Consider the following 8,417-nt stretch of genomic DNA (forward strand, 5'->3'; position numbering starts at 1 on the left):
TTGTAAATGTGAGAAGGGCTTATATCAGTGCAACTAAATATCCTCAGGGTTGGCAAAATCATGCCTTCACCTTCTTTTGCTGTGATGTTGGGGTTATTGTGGGCCTCAGTAGAAGTGTAATAAGGTGCATTGCTTCTCCAAGTATCACTTTTGACTTATCCAGGGGTTTTGGTCATTTGTCTACTAAACATGATGATATACATTGTTGAATTGTTAAACAAAACAATTATTTAGTTCCAGACAGTCAGCATATTTCCCATGATTGTATATTTTTCAAGAAATCTACAAATGCAATATAACATAACAATGTAATCGCAATCAACCCTGATTCATGTTAAAACTCAGTCCCCTAGTTTTCAATATACAGACGGATTCATGTGTATTTGAAAATGTATCTGACATACTTGGTTTTCCTCCATGTCATGCCAAACCTCAGTGTGTACTTCTAAAAGAAGTACAATGTCCATACACATATACAAATTGATAAAAGAGGGAGCTTCTTTCTTACACTTGATGCTGCTTTAAACCCACATCGACCTTAGCGCACCCTTTACATATCAAGTGTCACATATTAAGGCTTTTGATGTTTCAAATCCATCACCAGTGTTGATGGCCGGCTGCTTCATGTTCATGTTGTTTTGCTGTGGTTCCTCAATTTTCGTTGACTTTTTCCCCTTGTTTTGCGTGCATTTCCCTGGTCGTCAACTTCTTTAACAGTGTAAATGCTGAAAAAGCAACAGTTGGTATGTTTGGGTCACATCAATGTTTTCTCATTTTGTTATTCATCACATTAACCTTTTTATTGAGTTTTCAATCATGTCGCACAGCCTTCTTCACCAGATGGACAATGCCCAACAGTCACAGTGCATTCTGGTGTCATGTATCTTTCCAGCACATGTAATAGGACAGAATAAACTGGCTTCCAGTTTCTAATGTTAAATAACTGCCTTATGAAGCCTGTTTGACACACAAAAAGACATTGCCTTTTTGTGTTAGTTTTTTTCACATTGAAAATCACTGTGTGAGGTTATTATTATTATTTTTGATTCCTTTACTTTGAATGAGGGATTGAAAGCTTCGTGGATTTATTCTTTCCACCAACAAAAACGTGCCCAATCACACACAAACAAATCCCACAATATTAGCAACTCAAATAGCAGTGTCAACATATAGGCTAAATAGCAGGCATTCCTTTCTTGCAGTTAGAAAGGCCGACATTGTTTTGCTTGGTTTCTCTCTCTCTCTCTCTCTCTCTCTCTCTCTCTCTCTCTCTCTCTCTCTCTCTCTCTCTCTCTCTCTCTCTCTCTCGTGTATGTGTATGTTTCGTGCATCACCTGTAAATAAAACAAGCTTTTCAACATCAAGACTCTTCGGGTGGGTTTTTATTTTGAAAATCCACAGATTTTGGACTTCCCACATGATCCAGCAGAGAGCGCACACGTGTTGAAATAAAGAGAGAAACTCCGTTGCCTGAGCATAAGGGCGCTCTCTGCCAGGTGTCGGCTGCAGCATCAGCACCGCTACTCCTCCTGTCCGCAGCATCTCTCCTTGCACTGCGAGTCAGAGAGAGAGTGTGGGGAAAGACATGCTTGTATTTCGCTGTGCAACGAACTGCATTTGAGCGGCTGTTCTTACATTTACCACAAACCAGAAGGTAAGTCACGGACCTATATATATATATATAATTTTTTTTTTTTTTTGCGACGAATCCTTGGAGTCCCGCGTTGGTTTCTTGAAGAAGTGTCGCACGTATTTTGTCTGTCGGACTCGGGTCTTAGTGCTGAATCGGTTCGCTGGGCAAACCCGGCGAAATATTGCTCTCATGTTGTTGTTGCAGGAACGATGCAGTGCAAAGCCTGTTAAAAAAATTGTGCAATGTTAAGTTGACCCGCAGATCGTAGCCAACTGTAAGTGGAGCAGTGGGCTAAAGGAGACACCGCGTGGTTGGAGAGAGAGTGAGGTCAGACGGGGAAGAAGAGCAGCTCGGTGTGATTGATGGAGCAGGTCGCGTGTCTGGCTGATGCTAATGATCAGACATAGATTATCCTGGCTTTAGCCCGGACTCCAGCTATGATCCACTCTACTGAGAGGTGACAAAGAAGATACTGGGAAGACGTTTGATTTCCTCTTCATAATAATAATGATGTAATATTAGTTTTTACAACCGTTGCGCCATATTTCTGTAATATATTCTGACGTTAAGTTAAATAAACCCATACCTATTACAAAGCCCCATCCCCCTTTAATTGACAGGACATTATGCCAGTTGTTTTGGTTGTGTTGTGGTATTTTAGAGTTGTTATGCTGGTTTTTGAAGGAGTATGTGCAGTGTGTGAAGCATGTTCAGTTGAATTATGCTCTCTTCCAAGACTGATCACACCACTAAGAACATATTTTTTCACATTTGAGCAAAGATAGAAGTATTCAATTTAGAAAAACATTGCTTGTTCTCTTCACCTTCATTTACCAGTAAAGGCATGCATGTGTCGGCCCTGCTCCTGCATACTTAAAGATCTCACCTCTTAGTCTTTAGCATCTTCTAACTCAGATGCTAAGCCAGAAGAGTCACATACACATGTTTTTATATGCTTTCGTTACTTTCTCAATAATTCCCTATATTCTCAGCTTCGCCTTTAGGCTACTTAGGGAGTTCAGAGAGGAAAGACAGGAATGGATCAAGTAAAGTTGGGCAGATTGAGGGCATGTTGTTCACACTCTGTCTCTTGTTCTGATTAAGCTGTTTGTTGATCAGGTTGTCCTGCTTGAGACTGGGGGGCAGTTTCCATGTCTATTTTGTAACTGTGATCACACCGATTAGCAATTGGCTGCGCTACCCCGACACGTGGTCAATCAATTGTACTCATGTGCATAAAATATGTTTGAGAAGTGCATATTTTTGTTTTCATTGATATTGTCTGATTATCGAGTCCAATACTCTATGGAACTTCCAGTCCATCTTGTCCATCAAAGGGCAGCAGAGCCTGTGGCCTGGGCTGTAGCTGCTGTACTAGATGCTGATGCATGGGTGATTGATTCATTACATCTGACCTCTGCAGTTTCTGAACAGCGATCAATTCAGCTGATCTCTGCCAGAAAAACTACTCGCAGTAGTGTGTGTCTGTGTTTTGTTGTAGTCCTCGGGCTCAGGTGCTTCTGTGTGTGTGCTTGTGTAGGTAAGACAGTTTGTCACAAAGCCCTTGAGTGTAGCGAACGGGTGCGACCTTCAAGATCATTTTATAGGACAGAACAGAGGAGGAGGAGGAAAAGGAGGGGGGACAACGTGGAAATGATAAGTGAAGTGAAGGAGAAATGTCAGTATGTTTTGCACTTTCATTTGAACAAAAGTGTTGTAGTTGCCACTGTGGTCTGCACGTTGTAGAATAATAATGTGATCACTGTTGTTTGTTAAAAGTAACTAAATGTATGTGGAGACAAGAGTGAATGGCAGTAAGAGGAGGAGGCTGCAGCTATTTCACAGGCCTGGCTTGTGACTTATAATTAAACAATTTGGAGGCTTCTCTTTGCTCAGTATGAGGATGATACGTGTGGGTGTGAATGAAGTGTCAACACACATGCAAACACACACTCTACAATTCACGGTGTCTTTGTCTGGAAGGTGCCAATGAGCTTGTTGTAGCTCCTCCCCTGCAGTCACAGGCAGGACATCAGGCGGTGAACACAAAGACACGCCTCCGCTGATGACACACACACACACACACACACACACATACACACACACACACACACACACACACACACGCACACACATCTCTGTCCTGGAGTCAACATGACATACCTTGTTCACTTGTGTGTATGTGTGTGCTTCCGTTCTCTAAATGTGTGCAATCTGTTTCAGGGAAGTGCTACATTTTTCAGTTTCACAATATTTCTGCATTACAATTAGTCAACAAGCTACAGCCCTAATTAGGCAAATGAATGCGCTGTGATTGAAGCTAAATGGAGTCTGTGCAGGATGATTTTAGTGGGGACAGAGCTGCAATTGCTATTCTTAACTTGACTGTAAAAAGCCACAGGACCATTCATTTTTTATGATACTTCTCCTTCTCCAGACTGTACAAACATTTAAAAATAAACTTCTCTGTCAGAACGGCAGCATATTTCAATCCTTAAATTGAGCAGCATTCCTCAAGACTTCTTTGCCATCCAGTACTCGCTCACCTTCCTTTGTCCAATGTTTGTAAACAGTCTTTTTCTGACACCCTACACAACCGCTTCAAAGCATTGCCATATATATATATATATATATATATATATATATATATATATATATATATATATATATATATATATATATATATATATATATATATATATATATGTATATTTTTTTTTTGCACACCATCACCACCCCAAAAGAAAACTCAACTCACGCCATTCTTTGCTCACCTCTCACTGATCCTTTGCCAATTTTCCCTCCCCCACCCCCTTGGGGTTTTCCACATTACACATGCATAGACACACTCACACATTGCAACACAAACTAGAATCTCCACATCCCCGTTCACCCCACCTCGCTCTCTGCAGCTTCATTTATTTCTATTATCATATTTTCCTAAAATAAACACAAGTGAGTCAGCCCGTCTAAGTTGCACTCAGCTTTTCTTTGTCTGGGTTGCTTCACCTTGCCAGCGTTGTGTCTGCCTCTTTCTCTCTGTGTGTGTGTCTGTGTGTAAGCATGTGCCAACTTCCCTGCAGTCCCACAGAGGATTCTACTATCGTTGAATTCTTTGTCTGCAACTGCTTTGCATTTGAAGTGTACTCCTTTCCTCTCCTCTTTGTCCCCACATAGAGTTTCACGCACCAGCCATGCAAGAGTTAACATTTTTCTCTGCGACAGGAGTAAGGGTAGTGGGTGGAGGGGCTTTGCTAATAACAATGCGGTGCAACCAGCAACTAGTCTGGACGGACACCCTTTTTCTCCTCTCCTCTCCATCCCCGTCTGGCTCTATGTTTTAACTGCAGGGCTCAATGAACCAATAAACACAAGTCTCATGTCTTTCTCCCTCTCCTAATTCTCTCCTCCAGGCAGTAGCAGTCAGTGTATTTCTAATCATGCTAATCTCTTCACCAGCTCCCCTTTCCTTTTTGTTCTCATCTCATCTCATTCCCCTTGTCATTTCTCTGTTCATTTCCTGCACATTTGTCTTTCCTTTATCCATCTCAGCTACAGTCCATACTTACGGGCAGCGTATAGTACAGCAAAACCAGACAGGAAAAGCAGGACCATGTCTGATTCAGTGTAGATTCAAACCCAGCACAAAACTGAAAAAAATATAATTAAGGAGATTTTTCATCAGTAAGCCACATTTTCTCCCGGTGTAAAGCTGCCTCTTTGTCTCTGCGCCTGCAGCAGTGATAGTCCCCCCTTTCAGAGTGTGTGTTTGTGTGTGTCTAGGTGCTTCTCACGCCACTGTATGTGTAACTTTGCATGCACATGTGTGCAAGTGTACGTTGAGTTTTAATTTGGAATGTGACGCTTTTAGTTGACGTTTCAAATGTTCTTTGTGAGTCGTTTCTTTTCTAGTACAACGCAGTTAGTTTTTCACACAGCTGGAGAGATCACTAAGAGACTAAATAAGTGTGAACATGCTTTGATGGATGGATGTAGGAACCATGCTTTATTTTGCTTTGGCTAATACATTCTATTATTGTTATATTGTGATTTTCAGATGATTTCATGGAATGTTGCAAATATCGCATGCCGGCGTGCAATGCAGATATAAATCATCTGTTATTGCAGATAATCTGATTTTGTCATTCTCTTTATTCAGTTAGGTATGACCACCCACTTTAACCCGAGCTCCTACAGAAATCATGTTACAGTACCCCATGCGATATAGAATGGCTTCCCCTGGGGTACAAACGGGCATGGAGTGGGCTAGAGAGAGAGACAGAGGGGGAGAGACGAGGGATTATTTGGGAAGATGTAGTCTGTTGATGTGCCGTCTAAAATGGGATTGATCACTTTGCCCTGCCCTCATTAACTGTGCATTATTAGGGTGGAAGAGAAGATGGAGGGAGGGAGGGAGAAGAGACGAGGAGGAGAGACAGACATGAAAATATTTTTGGAGAAACCAATAAAATAGATGGGAATAACTAAAGGGACACATTTTAATTGAATATAGCTGGGAGCTATATTGTGTAGTCAGGGAAGCAAAAGATTATTTTTAAAAGGAGCAGCTGTGTGGTTGCTTTTTCATGCACATCTATAACCAAAGTGCAGAGCAACTGGAGGATGCTACTTCTGAATACTTACCCAGTTGTGCTTCACTGTTCGCTGTGATGGTGATCCCTCTGCGGTACATAGTGAGTTGTTGCTAGGTTCACACATACAAACACTTTACGGTTTGGTGAATCACCACATTTGTGTCTTCTGTGAAAACAGAGCTCTTAGCTTATTTCAGTGCTATTTCTGTCTATGTTGTGTCGCTGACAGAGCTGGGAGGAGAAGGAATGGATGACTAAAGCTTAGCTTATTTCTGAATAGACTTACTCACTAAGCTTTATCCTAGATGATTGTGTGAGAATAGAAACCAAAGTACAAGGAGAAAGGAATACTATACATTTTCCCCCAAAATGGACAAGAGGATGATTGGGGTTATGTTTACAGCATTTGCTAGTTTATTTTTACATGTGTAAAAGTCTTAAATGTAACCACATTTCTGCGGCACACACACACCTAACACAATCAAGAAAAGTGTACAAGGACGTACAAGGATGATGTCATTAGAGATGAATTATATGCTTTCTAAGACACAGCATGTATTGTATTAGAGGATTGGAGTTTCATCTTTAAAGATAACTGCTACAGTGCATTTTAATGTAAATCCTGCACTAAATCTAATTATGTCATGTGCTAACACCCAGGAGTCATAAATTATGGTTACGCACACGTCGCTCTGTCCATTTGTGTTACCTCCATCTCTTTTGCTTCTATTTTAGTGTGCTGGAATTCACGTCTCTGCCGATGTATGTGTATATGTGGATGAAAGGAGGAATGTGTGTGTGTGTGTGTGTGTGTGTGTGTGTGTGTGTGTGTGTGTGTGTGTGTGTGTGTGTGTGTGTGTGTGTGTGTGTGTGTGTGTGTGTGTGTGTTTGTGTGTGTCGTTGGGTTCCCCTGGGACCAGAGAGCTATAAAACCTGTCTACTCTCCAGTGGGGGAGGAGAGGAATAAAGCAAAGTGCCAAAGACAAATGTCCCCTGTAATAGCCACATGTGCTGCTGGACCGACAACAAAGGTGCTCAGAGTGTGTGTGTGTGTGTGTGTGTGCGCGGGCATGTGTTGATTTTTTTTCCTGCAGGTAAGTGTATCCCAGCGAGACACAATGCGCTCATATGCACATACAGTCCTTTTGGTGTTACATGATTCTGAAAACATAAACTCACTCACTCACATTTTTAAAAGGAGTTGTGCGTTGCTCTTCCTACCTTGCTTGACTTTGCAGGCTCTGCTAAAATCCTTTCAGATTAGCTTTTTTCTTTTCACTAAAATCTAATTCTGTGCAGCACTGAGTGAAAAATGTTGACAATTGAAATCCCCTCAAATATTTGTATTCTCCATCATGAACATTAGGGACTGTATAACAATGCTTTGAGTGGGGAGGGGGTTGAAACTTGTGTAAAAAGTAAGAACCTCCCCATGATTACACATACATATGTTTTTTCGGACCCCACTTGACTTAAACAATGTAATGCCTTCCCACACAAAATCTCAAAATAATATATTTATGGCAAACATTCTGCTCATATGTCTGACTGTCCCACATCATGCCGGGCTGGGAGTGTTCTGCAGGTTGCAGTTTCAAAAAGCGAGTTAAATATCCAAACAAAAGCCTTCCTTATACCTAATACATTTGTATTCAATCTCAAAGAGCCTCTCCTGCTCACCTTCAGCTTTCCTATTCGCAAAATTAATAAAAAACTCTTCTCTGACCCCATGTCCCCTCCTGATAATTTTCCTACACTCCCTAAGAGAGAAAACAAGGATATATACCTCTTAGAATAGTATGGATAACATGAGATTTAGCACCTGCAGAACAAAAATGTATGAACTGTATAAGTTATTAGTTTCATCATTGGGAGCATGCACTCACTCATTAGCATAATATATGGAAAAGAGATTTCAATAATTACTTCATTTTGTCTCGTGGGCTTATCTCAGCAAGTCACTGCAGAAACGGGGCTCTATAGCTCATATATGGTGGTTCAAATGGAGTATTCCCTTCCATGAGCCTAATTAACAACCAATAGCTCTCCTGCATCAACTCTCTTCCTTTTTTTAACCATCTGCATATCTCATCTCTCCCACCACATGTCTGTGTCTCATTTTTCACCCACACAGACTCACTCACATTCAGAGAAGAAAAAGAAAGTAGGATGGGGAAGGCCTTTCTCTT

The sequence above is a fragment of the Taurulus bubalis genome, assembly GCF_910589615.1.
Source record: "Taurulus bubalis genome assembly, chromosome: 2".
Classification (NCBI taxonomy): Eukaryota; Metazoa; Chordata; class Actinopteri; order Perciformes; family Cottidae; genus Taurulus; species Taurulus bubalis.